Source organism: Episyrphus balteatus, chromosome 1 (genome assembly GCF_945859705.1).
Source record: "Episyrphus balteatus chromosome 1, idEpiBalt1.1, whole genome shotgun sequence".
Taxonomy (NCBI): Eukaryota; Metazoa; Arthropoda; class Insecta; order Diptera; family Syrphidae; genus Episyrphus; species Episyrphus balteatus.
In genome coordinates this window covers 69,288,436-69,307,830 of record NC_079134.1, presented here as the reverse complement: position 1 = coordinate 69,307,830, position 19,395 = coordinate 69,288,436, and the positions used below count along the sequence as shown (strand labels likewise).

General features: G+C 30.2%; 1 protein-coding gene across 4 annotated transcripts in view; it reads left to right on the top strand.

Annotated features, from left to right (window-relative positions):
* The window catches only part of LOC129907646 (calcium-transporting ATPase sarcoplasmic/endoplasmic reticulum type), a 146,549-nt gene that overhangs the window by 49,601 nt on the left and 77,553 nt on the right, over window positions 1-19,395 (top strand). The window contains exon 1 of one of the 4 annotated variants that reach the window (XM_055983938.1): window positions 8,000-8,174. The exons of the other annotated variants lie outside the window; for them this stretch is intronic. The gene's annotated coding sequence lies outside the window, so the exon portion shown is untranslated. Of the gene's footprint in view, window positions 1-7,999; window positions 8,175-19,395 lie in introns of those variants that run through there. 4 annotated transcript variants of the gene reach the window in all.

Genomic DNA, 19,395 nt, shown 5'->3' with positions numbered 1-19,395 from the left:
CATGTCACCCCGCACGCGTGAGTGCGATGGCGATCTCACAAAGAGACAATGAATGAAAACCATAACCAACATCCTGAGAGTACAAAACCAGAGAATTCGATGGCGAGAGAGCAAAACACATTCACTAATAAACACAAATGCTTTTACATGAGATCTGACTTCGCTGAAAAAGGGAACCCAGTCTTAAAGGGTGTTTTCTTAGGAAATAGGGGAAAATCCGCGATAAGTCCGATAAAATCAATGGTACCATTTACCCTTACGAAACTCATTAAATACTCAATACGTGAATCATTGGCTTTTTGGGACCAATTGCAGATTTTACTGTCTCTTCGAAAAAAAAACACCCTTTCACCAAAATTTTTTTTATGAAAACTGGAGGTCTGTTTATTTTTGTAAATCCAGATTTAAAATTCATTTTCACAGTGTTCATTTGCAAAAATTATACAAAATTGATTGAATAGTCACATTATTTTTTAGTGAATAATATGAACAAAAAATTAAAACCTTGGATATATGAAATTCAGATCTTAACGGCCATATTATTCACTCTGGATTTAGTTTGGATTAAAGGTTATTTTAAATCCAATCACTAAAAACTGAATTTAATAAATCCAAGGATTTAATATTTTGTTCATATTATTCACTCAAAAAATATTATGTCATTATTCAATAAATTTTGTATAATTTGCATTTATCTTTATTTTTTCTTCACAAAATACTTGAAAAAACAACTGAACACTGTCAAAATGAATTTTACATCTGGATTTATAAAGTTAAAAAGACCTCCAGAGAGCAGTTTAAATTTGTTTGGATTTAACGAGATTGGATTTAAAAAATTGGATTTAAGATTGGATTTAAGTAGTGAATATTATGGAATTGGATTTATTTTTGAGATTTTGACATTCTTTACATTAAGATGTATTTTTAAACTAGTGAATAATATGGCCGTAAGTGATTGGATTTAAAATTAATTTTAATCCAAACTAAATCCAGAGTGAATAATATGGCCGTAAAACAGTTTAAACTACCTACTCCTCTAACTAGAGTAGACATGTAACGTAACGTGAGCAAATTTGTTGTTAAACACACCTAAAATTGACAGAAAAGTAAGTCAAACGAACCCTCACAAAAAAAAAAAAAACAATAAATAAACAATTTGCTAAACAAAATTATTTAAAAGAAAGTTTAAGTGATTTTTATTTTTTTTTTATAAAGTATTACTGAAAAAAAATCACTGACTTTGGCTTCAAATAAGCAATTGCATATTGGATAAAATGTGCGAAGTTGATCTGAAGCATTTTTATTCTATTATGTGTTCAATTATAAGAAGAATTTATTTAAAAAAATATTTTTCACTTCTTAAACCAAAACTGCCTTTCATTGATAAACATCAACAAATAAAAGCATGCTTCAAATTTTTAAAAAGATAAACAAGCGTTTTGCTGCTTTTAAAGATAGACGACCTGGTTAACGATAAAGTATGCTTTAAGTTGTTCGAAAATATCAAAGAGTAGACTCTCTTTTTTTTTAGATCCGACCTCCGTTTTAAAGTAGATTTTGAGAAGGGTTTAAATGTTTGAAAATTTGCGTTAAAACTTTAGTATAATTTGGATGAAATCCACTATCCAGTGTATAGTAGAGATCAGTGGTTAAAATGGATTTAAGGGGACTTTTTTTTGGCACTACTTTGTTCAAAATTCTTTCAACGTAAATCAAAATGATCATCAAAAATGGTTTTTCTAATATTCAATTAATTATTTTTTTGAAAAAAAACCAGCTAACAAAATACATATAAAAATAAGTATTCTAATATTCAAATGTAAGAAATTCTCAATTTCACATACTTTTTTTTTATTTTTATCGATAAGTTAACACCTCATCACGATCAAAAATACCATAGTGACAGTTTTTAATTCAGTCTTCGAACACTAATTCATATTTCACAGCTGTGAACAACATACAAATATAAAAAATAAAAACACAAACAACCAATTCGTACATTTTCAATTTTTCAAGATAATAATTTGTGGAATTACATTGTATTTATTCTTTTGTATTTTTTTGCATTTTTTTCCTGCGATGGCGATCTCACAAAGAGACAATGAATGAAAACCATAACCAACATCCTGAGAGTACAAAACCAGAGAATTCGATGGCGAGAGAGCAAAACACATTCACTAATACACACAAATGCTTTTACATGAGATCTGACTTCGCTGAAAAAGGGAACCCAGTCTTAAAGGGTGTTTTCTTAGGAAATAGGGGAAAATCCGCGATAAGTCCGATAAAATCAATGGTACCATTTACCCTTACGAAACTCATTAAATACTCAATACGTGAATCATTGGCTTTTTGGGACCAATTGCAGATTTTACTGTCTCTTCGAAAAAAAAACACCCTTTCACCAAAATTTTTTTTATGAAAACTGGAGGTCTGTTTATTTTTGTAAATCCAGATTTAAAATTCATTTTCACAGTGTTCATTTGCAAAAATTATACAAAATTGATTGAATAGTCACATTATTTTTTAGTGAATAATATGAACAAAAAATTAAAACCTTGGATATATGAAATTCAGATCTTAACGGCCATATTATTCACTCTGGATTTAGTTTGGATTAAAGGTTATTTTAAATCCAATCACTAAAAACTGAATTTAATAAATCCAAGGATTTAATATTTTGTTCATATTATTCACTCAAAAAATATTATGTCATTATTCAATAAATTTTGTATAATTTGCATTTATCTTTATTTTTTCTTCACAAAATACTTGAAAAAACAACTGAACACTGTCAAAATGAATTTTACATCTGGATTTATAAAGTTAAAAAGACCTCCAGAGAGCAGTTTAAATTTGTTTGGATTTAACGAGATTGGATTTAAAAAATTGGATTTAAGATTGGATTTAAGTAGTGAATATTATGGAATTGGATTTATTTTTGAGATTTTGACATTCTTTACATTAAGATGTATTTTTAAACTAGTGAATAATATGGCCGTAAGTGATTGGATTTAAAATTAATTTTAATCCAAACTAAATCCAGAGTGAATAATATGGCCGTAAAACAGTTTAAACTACCTACTCCTCTAACTAGAGTAGACATGTAACGTAACGTGAGCAAATTTGTTGTTAAACACACCTAAAATTGACAGAAAAGTAAGTCAAACGAACCCTCACAAAAAAAAAAAAAAACAATAAATAAACAATTTGCTAAACAAAATTATTTAAAAGAAAGTTTAAGTGATTTTTATTTTTTTTTTATAAAGTATTACTGAAAAAAAATCACTGACTTTGGCTTCAAATAAGCAATTGCATATTGGATAAAATGTGCGAAGTTGATCTGAAGCATTTTTATTCTATTATGTGTTCAATTATAAGAAGAATTTATTTAAAAAAATATTTTTCACTTCTTAAACCAAAACTGCCTTTCATTGATAAACATCAACAAATAAAAGCATGCTTCAAATTTTTAAAAAGATAAACAAGCGTTTTGCTGCTTTTAAAGATAGACGACCTGGTTAACGATAAAGTATGCTTTAAGTTGTTCGAAAATATCAAAGAGTAGACTCTCTTTTTTTTTAGATCCGACCTCCGTTTTAAAGTAGATTTTGAGAAGGGTTTAAATGTTTGAAAATTTGCGTTAAAACTTTAGTATAATTTGAATGAAATCCACTATCCAGTGTATTGTAGAGATCAGTGGTTAAAATGGATTTAAGGGGACTTTTTTTTGGCACTACTTTGTTCAAAATTCTTTCAACGTAAATCAAAATGATCATCAAAAATGGTTTTTCTAATATTCAATTAATTATTTTTTTGAAAAAAAACCAGCTAACAAAATACATATAAAAATAAGTATTCTAATATTCAAATGTAAGAAATTCTCAATTTCACATACTTTTTTTTTATTTTTATCGATAAGTTAACACCTCATCACGATCAAAAATACCATAGTGACAGTTTTTAATTCAGTCTTCGAACACTAATTCATATTTCACAGCTGTGAACAACATACAAATATAAAAAATAAAAACACAAACAACCAATTCGTACATTTTCAATTTTTCAAGATAATAATTTGTGGAATTACATTGTATTTATTCTTTTGTATTTTTTTGCATTTTTTTCCTTGTCACTATTTTGCCGGCAAAAAATTCTTCGAACATTATTTGTCCACGCAAAATTAAGTGGATACTTTTTCTTTACAGCGGCTCCAAATATTTAAATTTTGCACGTAAACTGCGTACTGCTTGAAAAAATATTCAAGACAAAATTTGTCCCGAGAAGAAATTTGTATGAGAAAAAAATTTTTTTCTGATCTGTGTACTAGGCTTATAACTAACAATTTTGCTTCTGAGTTTGGATCCCAAAGTGCTATTCGCACCTATAAAACTGCTATACTACTTACGGCAAGAAACTAACAGTAAACGCTGATATAATTCTTCTAAGAATATTCTAAGGGGTCTCTTATAGTGGGATTTTAGGTCCGATGAAAAATTCTCTGTAACCATTGTATAGTGTCACAGTATAATGATGTTGGGAAGTGCTTCCCAAGTAACAATTTTGTCTTGCATAAGGTCAGTTTCGTTCGAATCGTCAAGCAATAGTTTGTATACGTTTAGTTTAAGGCTTACTTACGCAAGTCAACCATTTTGGAAAAAATGTGGTCTCCTTAGGCTATCTAGAAGTGTTTAGAAGAAGCCTTGTTAATATCACTCAAAGAAGGCCTTTATAAAACCTGTTTGAACCGTTCTAAGGAAGCCTTGTATTTTCAAGTGACAGAAGGCTAAGACCTGTTCCAAGACGTTCTTGTAAGTATGCAATGTTTTCATCTTGTGAGTATGCAATGTTTTGCACGTATAAGTATGCAAAGTTTTTATCCTACAGATTTGCAATGTTTGTAACGCATCAGAAAAAACATTGCATTTCAATGTGAGGTTTCAATTAGCTCCCTATTGGACTTTTAAGCCAAACGTCAGTGTCGAAGAAAAAAAAAAAAACAGAAAAAAAACTTCTGACATTTCAATTCTGAGGAAAAGAGTGGCGTATATGTATATGGCCTGTGCATGCATGTGTTTATTTATTATGCATGTATGCGTTTGTTTTCCTCAGAATTGATATGATTTGATTGGTTGGTTTTTTCTTGTACTTCTTTAAAAAACAGTTATGATAGAAAGGAAAAAGACAAATTGCTTAAAAGCCCAATTTTCCACTCATTTTAAATGTTCGAGCATGGTCTAGTGGCAAGGTGCTGGCTTGCAGTGGCGAGGAGTCCATATAAGACGATTCCTTCCGTCTTACCTTCTATAATTCTATAACTCATTCAATTGAACTATATGCGCATACACACAATAGTCTGCCTTTATTTTTTCAATATTCCGCATAAATACACACCTAATCATCAAAGCTACAGCGCAGCGACAGCCAACAAACAGAAAGGCAACACGAAAAAAGACGTCTTATCGCTGGATATAACAAATTTGTTTTCTTTTCCTTTTTTCCCTTATAAGTTACTTTGTTTGACTCCTCTCTGTTTTACGCACGCTCTCTTATGCAAAATAATAACACGGTTTCTATCGTCTTATTTTGAAGAAAATTTATGTGTATCTCAAAATATATTTAATAAGCACAAGCAGCAGCGGAATATTCAAACAGAGAAATGTATGCACAGGAAGGTCGTAGTCATAGGTTTCTGCTTGAAAAATTCAGTTTGTTATACGAACAGAATAAGACGGTTTTAATCGACTTATTTGGGGAGTATTGTATGTATCTAAAGGGGAGATTGACTGTTACTGTTTGAAAATATTGTTTAAGAGGTAAGCAAATAAAAATATAGAACAATATTATGTGTTTCCTTGAGCCACGACATGAATCTTTCACGCAATTTTTTGTCGTTAGATAACCTAAAAATTCGATCCATCAATTTGCGGGTTCAGGTTGATTTTTAGAGCTTAAGAAAATTGTAGTGAATTTAAAAAGAAAAAATACTTGATAGGTACCTACGAAAAAATATCCTGTTTGACATTTTTCTTTCTAATTTTATAGGTATTTCGGTGCATGAAAAACACTAAATGATGGTTCTTCATTTGAATACCTATTTCATTAAGAGTTCTTGAAGAATACTGAATAATATTTAGTATTTGATTTGTCCTGGGAAAGAGACAATAAAATCCAATTTTTGCGGTTAAGATAATCAACATCAATGTTAGTTATTTATTTATTTATTAATATTTGTTGCAAACATTATGCGTGGAGTTTCTGTTAAATAAAATTGTTTAATAAATGTTTTCGAATGCCTTATTTTTTTATTATGTTGGTTCTGTCAATACTTTATATTTTTTGAGGAAGTGCAATGGATTCTGGTGAAAATTTCTTTTTTTTTTGGCTTTAAACGTTATTGGGATGAATTACCTATGCAAATACAAAATCTCTTGCCTATGTTTAGTTTAATTTCAGGTAGATAGTTACAATTTTCTTTTGTAGATAATTAATTTTTGTCGACTTCCCTTTTGAAATTATCGACGCCTCGCCACTGCTGGCTTGGTATGCAGAGGTACGTGGGATCGATTCCTGGCCGGGGCATGTGAAAATAAAAAATGGGTTCTTTTTCAATTCAAATAATAATATTAGTCAGCTATTACACGAAGCCTCAAGAGGCGCGCCTCTTTTCAAACATAATGATTGCAAAAGAGAAAAAAGATGAAACAAAAATTATCCGACCAGAGAGTGGTGGGTCGAAATTCTGAGACTCTTTTTTGACGTTTCTTTTTCCACTTTTTTTTTCAACATTTTCAACAAAATTTGACCGCTATTTGTTTTTGTTTTATTTTGTTCTCGTTTTCGTATGTATTTTTATTCCAAAATAAGCACCAAAATATACAAAAAACAACTCCAGGGGGCTCTACGTGCAACAAAAACATTTAAATAAATTTTAAAAAAATTACTATACACCTAAATAATATACATCCGACGAAGCGAACTCTGCCACCGACGAAATCAATTAAAGCAAAATAGCAAAAAAATTAACAAGATCAAAGAGAAACGTCAAAATGAGTGTCAAAATTTTTTACCGGAGACTCACAGGGTAAAAATCTTCCATCCCTTTTTTTCGAACTTTCTTTCTCCCTTACTCTTCATTATCCTCTAAGAGACATAAACACACAATTGGGCTTTTAAGCCAAACGTCAGTGTCGAAGAAAAAAAACAAAAAACGGAAAAAGAACTTTTGACATTTCAATTCTGAGGAAAAGTGCCGTGTATTATGCATGTACGCTTTTGTTTTCCTCAGAATTGCTTTGATTTGATTGGTTGGTTTTTTCTTGTACTTCTTTTATAAACAGTTATGATAGAAAGGAAAAAGACAAAGACAGATTGCCCATTAGAAGGCGCGAATTGTGATTGAGTTTTAATTAGTGAATTTGGTTTGTGTTTTCCAAAATAAATATGTAAAATTAATGTTTTTGTTTAATTAATCGGAAATAACAACTAAAACTTTGAAAACAATTCCGAAATATACAATTTTTTGTGGTTAAATGATTTCGAACACATACAGTGTTTATTTTAAGGGTGTGTGACCATATGTTTTTTGTTTACCTTTTCCCCTTCAAGCAAACAAGTCCGACCTCGGTCCGAATCCGCTCCACCTCAAGCGGAGCTGAGTCCGACTTAGGCTCAGAAACGGGCCCGAAGTCGGCTCAAATCAGTATGGAAATTATAATCACCGCGGAGCCCATTTTATATGTATTGGTTTTTTCAGCACGATTTCTCCTTCGACTTTGGGTTCATACACAAAAAGTTGCAAGTGTGTGAGTGCAACCCCGTTTTTCTCGGTCGGAGGTCGGAGTGTCTTTTCTGAACTCCGTTTTCTTGCTTGAAGGGTCCCTGCCCAGAAATGTCAAATTAGAAAAGAAAGAGACAAAGATAGTTTTTGGAATTTCCCTATTGGACAAAACATTTGACAGCTAAAGTTCTGGTAGTTATTTGTCTGTGGCTTATGGTGTGGTTATTTTTATTCGCAGGATTTGTTTTTCTTTTTAAATAATTTTTTTTTCTCATTTAAAGAAAAGTCTTCGCATGTTAGAATTTGTAAACCTAAAATTGCAAAATAATTCACATTGTTATTGTTATTAGACTATCAACCCGTATTTCGTTTAGAATTAAAAAGATTAATTAAGGTGAGTACCGTTTGCGTAAAACTTGAAAATTTGAAATAAAAATTTGTAAATCGGGCACGTGTGCATTTGCATTCATCGTGTCATTTATTCTTAAATATTCTTTTAATATAATCATTCATTTGAAAACTTTAAGATGCTCCAATTCCAATATGGTAGTGCTTTTCCTGTGCCATGTAATGAATAATAAGGCAATTTTATAATGCCGAGTCAAGTCTCAGTTACAAGAAATCAGTTTAATGTTTCGAAATAGTTAAAATGTTTATTTTACTGAAAAGTTTGGTTTCTGCTCTTATATAAAACAATTTAATAGAAACAAGTTCAAATAAATATTTTTTTAAATAAAACTTGCTTTTTAATAAATTTGAAGTTTTCAAAGATAATGGTTCATAAAAACCTCGAAAACTCAAGTTTTATTTTACAAATGCCAGCTCAAAAAATAATTGTAAAAACAAAAACTGCAGTCGTCAAATGTCAATACAATGTGGTTTGTGAATCATACCATTTTTATTTTAAGGCTTACAATTTATACATTTTCTTAATACCTGTGTGAATTCAGGACTGACGTGTATGTCCAAGACTGGCTACATAATATTTTATGTGTACACATTATGCGTATATCTTAAAATCTATAAAGATTGTACACTCAATAACGGCCATATTATTCACTCTGGATTTAGTTTGGATTAAAGTTAATTTTAAATTGAATCCATTAAATCTGGATTCAATTTTATGTTCATATTATTTTCTCAAAAAAATTATGTGACTTTTCAATAAATTTTGTATAATTTGCATCTATTTTTATTTTTCCTATTCAAAATACTTGATAAAACAACTGAACACTGTGAAAATTAATTTTACATCTGAATTTATAAAGTTAAACATACCTCCAGAGAGCAGTTTATATTTGTTTGGAATAACGAGATTGGATTTAAAAAATTGGATTTAAGTAGTGAATATTATGGAATTGGATTTGCTTTTGACATTTGACATTATGTATTTTTTAAACTAGTGAATAATATGGCCGTAAGATACGAACATTCTTTGTCACAATGATATTACACATTTTGCTTCACTACACATAATGCATTTTTTTTTCTATTATTTTCTTTGTTAAGTTTATTTTCTTTTTTTCGACAAAAAAGATACATTAGGGGTCTTTTATAAGTATTATTGAAATTCATCACTGAAACAAACCAGTGAAGTGGTTTTTGACAAGTCAGTTAAAGCGATCATTGAAAAATTGCTATGATTGGAATTAATAAATTACTGTAGGAACGCAATTTGACATTTATTTTACAAGGTTTTATTATTAGTAATTTAAAAAAATAAATTGTTTATTTCATATAGAAACCGCAAAATCGAATTTCATATAGTTTTGAATGTAAATAGATTTGTTTGTTTATTTTGAACAAATTAGCAACAAATCGAATAAAATTTTCACTCAAATACAATGTTTATGTAATATATTCATTAAATAATTAGCACTCAATGTTTTTAAATAAAATCACTGAACACTTACACGTTTTTAAAATAGAGAAATATTTTAGAAAAACTTAGCTTTTTTTATGTTTGGCTTCACAAAACAAACAAAAGTAAAGTGCGGCAACCAATGACCCAATCAAAGGACATATACCTGTTTAATTGTGCATTTACAAATACTTAATAATTATTGTCATTTGCGAGAAATTTACTATGCGTACACTTCCCCTCTGCGAACACTAACCCCGTCCGACTCAACCAATAAAAGTTAGATTTTATCAGTGAAACCGAAAGTGATTAAAATCAAAAGTTTTTAGAGAAGCAAGAAAACGAGAATCAGCTGAAGTACGTTCTTTTATGCGCCGATATGTTGAATATTGTTAGCAAAAGTTAACTTTCATCGTTCCTAAATGAAATAAAATGCACGACTGGGGTCGCACGTACTTGCTCTTGCAGTTCAAAGCACTTTTATGTTAGTATACTTGTAGATTTTTAAAGTTGGTTCTAAATTTAAAAAAAAAATTGATATTGGGGAAGGGCCGACATTCAGGGCAAAATTTTGTTAAATGAAAAATTTTTTTTTTTGTTATTTGACTTTTTTGAGAAAAAATAAAAATGCAGTTTTATTGCCACTGCTTTAAATATAACATATACAAAGTTTAATCAAAATCGTTAGAGCCGTTTTCGAGAAATTCGCAATATCGTATTTTTTTGTATGGGAGGTATACGTTCTAAACGAGATATAAAAAAACAAAAAAAAACGACTTTCAGAATTCCATAAAAATCATCTGTAAAAGTTACGAAATGTAACATTATGACGTCACAACATCGTACCTAAATGCAATGTACGATGACTATCAAATTGTTGCATTTTGAAACTTTTTAATCAATCACTCAATTTCTATCAATAGGTGCGCCCCACCAAGAAAAATTCTCTGAGGGCTCAATGTCATTTTGAAAGAAAAACAAGTTTATCACATGAATCCAATTTTTTTTTTCAAATCCAACACTTCAACTGCAACTTCACACAATTGCAACTTTTCTTCAAATTTTAAATTTAGATACAAAATTATTTCAAAATAAGTTATTTCGTGAAGTAAGCTCAAATTAATAACATAAGGCGTGTTTTTTTGGCACAACTATCCGTATCTGAAGTGGGAACTTCCATGTATTACAAATACAACACCCAGCTGCGGATAAAACTAAAACTTAAATCTGGCTGCGGATAAGAAATTGACATTTTTTCGAGTATCGATACTCGATCGGAGAAAATTTCGGATAATCGGATAAATTAAGAGTCTCGAGGCTATGTTCGCAGAGTGCAATTTGCAACGCACTTAAAGAGGGTTTTTTTATTTAAGTTTATTTTGAATTAATATTGGAACGCACACATAAAATTATTTCTACATTTCATTTACATATATACATATTTACCGTTGATTGAAACTTAACCTACTCAATCTTTAAATTCTTTTTAGTGAAATAAAATCAAGGAACAAGTCGCACATAATTGTTGTACGGTGTTTAATATTTTTCTTCTTTAATATCGTTTTCTATTTGCGAGATTTAAGGTATAACTACAACGGCCACTTTTTGCAAAAAGTGGGATTTACAAAAGTATTTTTTTTCTTTCTAGCGTCATTTATATTTGAACAAAAAAAAAAAAAAACAAAAAAAAATTGTTTTTGACATCAAGAAATAAGTTGTCTGCATCATTGCTTTTAGTTTTGGTGTGCAGAAACTGGCACAAAATGAGCTTGAAAATGTTAACTTTTTTCAAATTTGTGAATCTCATAGCTAAAAGAGGTGGTAAAGTGAGGAAAAAGTGGAAAATCTCAGATTTCATGATCTATTTAAGGCTTGAGATTCAAAAATATCGATTCGAGATTCAAAAATCTGAATCTCGATTTTTATTAAGATTCACACAGGTACAAGCACTTCAAACACACTTCTCTGTTTGACATTTGATGAACATTTGTTATTGTTTTATTTTAAAAAGTTAAGTTTATATGAACACATTTCGCAAACAATAAGATACAAAACTAGATTTCATCTACTATTTACCAGACAAAATCTAAGACACAAATTTCAAAAGCAATAATTAGAAATGGACATAAGTTAAATATTTATATACAATGATTCAGAAAACTTATTTCTTGATGTCTAGAAAGAAAACAAAAAATTTACTTTTGTAAATTTCCCACTTTTTGCAAAAAATGGTCATTGTGCGAGTAGTTAATACAAATTTTGATCCATATTGTTAAAATTAAAACAATTCTTCCACATTTCACAAACGAATTTCAATTTCGATCTTTCGACCCTTCATATAAACAGGCCACCAATAAAAACTTCCATTTCATGAACGACGACTGACCCCTAATCTTCGAACATACCCCAATATGTCAAAAACTTATCCGAAAGCAAAACTAAAATAAAAAATCAAACTTTGAACAAATGCAGATGATTGTACTAATTGAAAATCAGGAAAATCCATTTTAAGCAATTTAATTTGGTCTGTTTTATTTCTAACGTTAAAAAAATAAATTAATTATGCGTAAAAACTACTCAAAAATAATCTTGAAAAAAATTCGATTTTTTTGTTTTTGTATTATTATCTGACAGCTAGACAGCTGCGGATGGGCAACTGCGGATACGTTTTTTTGGGAAATCGAATTTGGCTGCAGATAGCGATGCCAAAAACACACCCCTATATTCTTTAAATTTTCATTAAAATTTTCATGGTTTTAGCACTTGTATAACTGCACACTACCAAAAAAACAAACATTAAAACAATTACAAAAAAAAAATAAAAAAAAAGAGAAAGAAGACTGAGAAATTGAATCCAAAAAATTTTCGTCTCAGAAATCTCAGAAGAAAAAGTGAATTAAAAAATCTCTGAAGGCTCAGAGATCTCACTTGGTGGGACGCAAATACCTTATCATTTCGTTATGTGCGTCCCACTAAGTGGGATCTCAGAGGCTCAGAGATTTTTTTAAGTGAGACAGAAAATCTCAGATGAGCGCTCACTTTTTTTTGGAGATTTCTGGGACGAAAAGTTTTTGGATTTATTTCTCAGTTTTCTTTGACGGTGTTCACATTGGCTTCACGAGTCACGATCCTGACCCATTTTGACAGCTATGTGAGTCCGAAGATTTTAAATAGGCGCGTCCCACCAAGAAGAGATCTCTGAGGGCTCAATGTCATTTTGGAAGAGAGTAAAATAATTTTGTAGGACAAGTTTCCACATGAATCCAATTTTTTTCAAATCCAACACTTCACACAACTGCAACTTTTCTTCAAATATTAAATTTTGATAAAATTTTTTTTTAAGAAAAGTTTTCATTAGAATCAACTATTTTTTTAAGTTAAAATATTCTATAAATCATGAGCTTCAATTCAACCTATTATAACCCTCATTTATAACCCTCATTAAATTATTGAGAAATACAAAATTTGTAATGATGCATTTTAATCAGGGATGTTGCGAATATTCGCATCCGCAATAACCAATGCGGATTTTCATGCGAATGCAAAACAAGCTATGACAAGAAAGATTACGTATGGTAAAGATGAAAGAAGACATTCATGCCTATTACCCAAGACGCAGTGATTCACTCCCCAGGAATTTACTCGATCCGCAACCGCATCAAATTTCAATCCGTGAACTCCCCGGGATAAACTGTATTACCGATCCACGAAACCACCCTAAACTGCTTACTGACATAATTTCAACCCTTCAAGCAAGAAAACGGAGTTCTGTTTGATTTCTCCATTTGGACACGCCATTTTACTCACAAATTTACAACTTTTTGTGTATGAATATGAACACAAAGTCGAAGGAGAAATCGTGGTGAAAATACCAACACATATGCAATCGGTTCCGCGGTTCCAAAAACGTGGAACATGCCTATTTCGGTTCTTTATTCCTCGGAATATTCCGGATAAAATTTTGTATTGTTTCTTTATCCATTCCGGAATATTTGGAATGCATTCTTTATATTCCAAATCAAACCTGGAATTTATGGAATATTCTTTCACACTTACGCAGTTGTGTGTAGGTACGTGTAGTGAGAAGCTGTCACTTTTTCAACAAAAACAAAATTAAAATTCCCTCTGAAGCAATTCTTGCACATAAATAAATACAAACTGTGGGAAAAATTAATTTATTAATACAAAAATTTTTATTCTAATTGCTTTTATTTCTCCAACTTATGCATGAAAATAGAAATATAAGAAATAATAAAAGACGATTTAACATATGTTTGTGTTAAAGCTAAAAAATGTAGTTGAACACTGATTGACATTCTTTCTAAGCTATTTCTGTTTCTTTATTTTTGCGTTCTTGATATTCTGGATAAATTTTTTTGTCTCACCGGTCTATTCTATTCCTTATCCGGAAAAAATAAAGAAACACACTCATTGTGTTGACAAGTACAAAAATCCAAAGGTATCCTAAAAATTTCTGGATACTTATGTATCCTAAGAATATGAAATACAGGAATGGGTGTTTGAAGAAACCAGTGCGGCATTTTTTTGTTTCATTTATACAAAGTAGTGTTAGTTACACAAACACATATGCATTGAGCCAGGGACAAAGTGCAGTAAGATGGTTGTTCGCAAGTTGCAACGTTTTATCTACGTGAAAATTTATATTTTTTATGAAACACGTTGTTTATGGTTTTTAAAAAATAACATATTGGCATTTAAGCATTGACTACATTGGCTTATAATTGTAAAAGTACAAAAGTGAAAATTTTTAAATGTATTTACATACATTTATGTTGCAAATAAAGTGTACTCACCTGTTAAAGGAAAGGGTCTCTGAATGGTTATAAAAATAGCTTTTGCACAATTGAATCGTCATTTGTAAAGCCTGAACTACATCAAAACACAAAGTCAGAAAAGTACAAAAAAGTAAACACGATGTTTTTTCTTGTTCCCCCTAGTAACTTATTTGTATATCTCTCTTTCATTTTAAAAAAGTATTCGAGTCAAAAAGCTTGAACATGGCCAAGCTTTCAATTTTCACAAAGTTTCAAAAACAAATACACTCTAAACAATACTTTATATCCTTTCCGTAAGGAAGCTCTGCGATCACATAGTTCCTGTCATTTTCGAAGAAAAGCTCTTTTGACAAATACATATTTTTTTTTCAAATAAATCGAACTTTTTCACCATTTTTAATGAAACCGCCTGCAGCAAAAATGTTGAAGAGAGATGCCTCTTACTCGAATTTCCTATAAACTCGAACCGATTTTCGTGTCCTGTGAAAATTCGACTTAGATAGAGTCGACTGTATTTTGTTTACTTTTTAAAATTTTTTTTATTTGTAATATAAAACTTCAAAAAATAAAAGAGCTTTTTTAGTAATTTTTTTTCCAATAGATGTCAGGTAAATTATACATGTGATTTCTATATTTTGAGCTTTGTGTACTTTTTTGTACTGTTTCGACTTTGTGTTTTGATGAAGTTCAGGCTTAAGAACGGAATAAGTCGGTTCCGAAATTGACTTTTTTATGCAAATTTCATCTTTATGCGTGGACACATCGTCCAAGTTGGAAAAAAAAACAAAAAAATTATTTTGGGTGTCGAAGTTTCAGGGGTTGAAAAATTTTAGAAGTTTGAAGAAAAGAATAAATCCAGGATTTCAGGCTATTGATTATGTCTTAACTAAGACGTTCACGAGTTTTGATTTCAGAAAACGTTGAATGATAATACCGCGGAGTGCTATTCAATGTGAGAATGGAAATTGAAGATAATATTTTTGTTCCCTGGACAAAATTCGGTTGGAGATTCATTATCGCACAAAAAATTCTGAGGGAAACAAAATTCTCTGGAGATTCACTTAGGGCCTACTAAAAAATTCTGAGAATGACATTTTCAGCACTTTTGTTAAGGCCAATCCCGAATATGCTAAAATATAAAAAGTATGATAAAAAATCAGGGCGAGGGACATAAGGTTTTGAGAAATTACCGTTAGAAAGTACCCTTTTTTAGCAGATTTTGAGGTTATGTCCTTTTGAGTGATATTGTGTTATAATTAAATTTGTGGCGGTTTCTCAAAAAACTAAACTCTTTCAAAATCTGTTTAAATTTTTTTAATATCTCTTTTCCTCCCTAAGAAATCCTAAGCTGAATTCAACATGTTTGGCATATTCTCTATGCAAAAAAATCTTTCGTTTGGGTTTCATGGCAAATCTCAAAAATTTCCCTACCTTTAAACTTATCAAAAAACTTAAAGGAATGCAAATAGAATATTATGTCAAAATTCGAAAGCGATCGGTAAAGAATTTTTTGTAGAGAAGGTGGCGGTATTAACCCTCTGTCGGCACACGGGTGCGAATTTGGCAGGACAAAAATAAAAAAATTACGATTTTTCAAAAAAGTGGTCACAAAAAAGTCTCTTTATAAGGGTGAAAAATTTTTTTTTCGGAATTGTAAATACAATATTCGAATTCCTCGGAATATTCTACATCAATTTCATACTTGATTGTCTATAAAATATTGTGACCGAAAAAAGTTCTAGCGACATGAAAAAGTATAAACCCAATTCGCACCCGTGTGCCTATCACCTCACAAAAAAGAGGTGTGCCTACAGAGGGTTAATATTATTAATTTATTATAATGCATCCATTTTCAACTTCTCTTATTTGAAACAAATAACAAAAATGTTATTAATAACTAGAATTACATTAATATAAATGTATTTATTTTGGTGCACGAAATTTTTCGTTTTGGCGATCGATCTTTTTCGTTAACAATTTTGCTATCGACATGCTGCATGAGCAAAAACATTTAAAAATTTATTGAATTTAATTTTTTAATAGATAATATTGCAAACTTAAAGTTATCAGCAATTAAAAGTAATTAGAAAAGTTAGAAAGAAGAAACATTTTGGGTTTAATAAAATAAGTAAATTTGTGGCTGGACTCGGCACCCCGTGGAAGAGCGAGGTCTAATGACTAACAACTCTCAAGCATAATATTGTTTTCGTGTTATTTATTTGCAAAAATGGAAGGGCGCTACAATTTACCGTGGTGTCTGAACGGCTAAGCAGAGATTAAACTTTTCATAACAATGATGCTATTGGAGGTTTTTTCCGATCCGCGCAAGAGGCAGTTCCCCGGAGAAAATATTTTTTTTTGTAGGTGGTAGAGGAATACAAACCTAGACCTCTACCGTGGTAGTCAATTGCGCCGAGGTAAACAAAAAAAAAAAAAACAAAAAAGGAAAAACAATAGGCGTTAGGAGATGAGTAACCGTAAACACACACTTAATTTCGAGAGGGGTGTTTAGATCTACTAATGTGGAGTTTGGGTTCAAACAAGAATAAATACATAACACAAAAAACCAAACGAACAAGTTATTTTTTTTAAGTTATTCTTATTTTCCGGCGTTTGTATCAGAGTGATAATTTACTTTTTGACATTGTGTAGATCAAAATGACTTAACCTTTATAAACGAGCGATAAAAAGAAAAATTTAAAGTTTAATAACCTTATTAAAATAACAATCATTTTGTACTTTTAACTAACTTTACGAAACTCAGATTACACTGGTTAACAAAATGAAACCAGTTGCCGGAGCAAAAATATACTTTTCTGAAGGTTTTCGGTGTGCTGAACTCGAATCCGAAGTCAGAAAAATTGATCAGCTCCCGTTTTTGAAATATTACCGTTAGAAAATCCTACTTGGGACTACTTCCGACCTTATTCTTTTATATAAGGAAATTTGTTAGAACATATTTAGTAACGGTTTCTATACGAACTGTTTTCCTTCTTTCAAGACCTGTTTAAATTTTTTCGATAAGAAGGAAAATAGATCTTATAGAAACCGTTACTAAATATCTTCTAAAAATGTTCCTTATATTAAAGAAAAAGGTCCGAAGTAGTCAAAAAAACGTTTTTTTTTTGCATTTTCTAACGGTAATATTTCAAAAACGGGAGCTGATCAATTTTTTCTGACTTCGAATTTGAGTTCAGCACACCGAAAACCTTCAGAAAAGTATATTTTTGTTTCGGCAACAGAACCCTTGTTAATCAGTGTTATATTATATTTTATATTATATTATATTTTTTTTTTCGTGGGGACAGAACAAATATTTCTAATATAATTGCGGTGAGTTTCGTACGTTTAATTATACACGCGACAAAAAATAACTTAAAATATCATAATTATTGTTTTATCTGAAAAAAATCTCATTTTCTTATGAAGTAAAATAAAAAATAAAAACAAACATTTTGTGAACATTTTGATCTCGTTATATTTCTAATGATTGAGTAATCGCGCAACATACAAAAGTCGGAAAAAGTATTTTGACAAAATGAACATTTTTCTAACTGATGAGAATAATCTGTAACGGTTAAATATAAAATAAGGAAGTTGACGGTTATTTATTAAGTATATTATTGTGAATCTCATGATGGTAAATGTCAGTCATATAGTTGGTATTATGCTTCGAGGCTGCATTTTTTGTATACAAAGTACCTACTAATTTTTTAGGGAAAAAAATATTTTGACAATCGTTCTTTTTCAGCTTTGGTAAGGTAAGGTAATGCATTTTACGTGTTTCAAGCACGTATAAAACTGAAAGACTTGTTAGGGCCCCAATTTGTAAAAAAAATTGGGCAAAACGGCGGAACTTAACATTAAAATTAGCATCTTCTGTTGCAGGTCATAATTTCGGTGTGTCTGTTAAAAAATCTGTGGAGAACTGAATTTATCACGGGAAACTAAAAATTACCAAGTATGAAAACACAAAAATATAATTATACAATTATACTACTCAAAATTTACCATAAATAGACAAAAAATGAAAAAAATGCACTAAAAAAATAGACGCATTTTGAAGAATTCACTTTAAATCAGGGATTGGCTCCAAAAAGTCTGAATTTGGAAATGCCATTCTTTCATCAAAAACTTTGTTAGCAAAAGTACCCTTTGCATTGAGCTTGAAGAAGACAATTTTACCATGTTTATGGGAAGATAATACAGTAGGTACTTACCTCTTAAAACAAAAATTGAAAAAAACTGAATTGACATTTTTTATTTTTGTTTTATGAGATAAATACTGTATTATCTTCCCATAAACATGGTAAAATTGTCTTCTTCAAGCTCAATGCAAAGGGTACTTTTGCTAACAAAGTTTTTGATGAAAGAATGGCATTTCCAAATTCAGACTTTTTGGAGCCAATCCCTGATTTAAAGTGAATTCTTCAAAATGCGTCTATTTTTTTTAGTGCATTTTTTTCATTTTTTGTCTATTTATGGTAAATTTTGAATAGTATAATTGTATAATTATATTTTTGTGTTTTCATACTTGGTAATTTTTAGTTTCCCGTGATAAATTCAGTTCTCCACAGATTTTTTAACAGACACACCGAAATTATGACCTGCAACAGAAGATGCACTTATTTTAATGTTAAGTTCCGCCGTTTTGCCCACTTTTTTTTTTACAAATTGGGGCCCTAACAAGTCTGTCAGTTTTATACGTGCTTGAAAAGCGTAAAATGCATTACCTTACCTTACCAAAGTTGAAAAAGAACGTTTGTCAAAATATTTTTTTCCCTAAAAAATTAGTACTTTGTATACAAAAAATGCAGCCTCGAAGCATAATACCAACTATATGACTGACATTTACCATCATGAGATTCACAATAATATACTTAACAAATAACCGCCAACTTCCTTATTTTATATATGTATGTTTTATGTGACCAATTTTTTTAATGAATATATGTAGA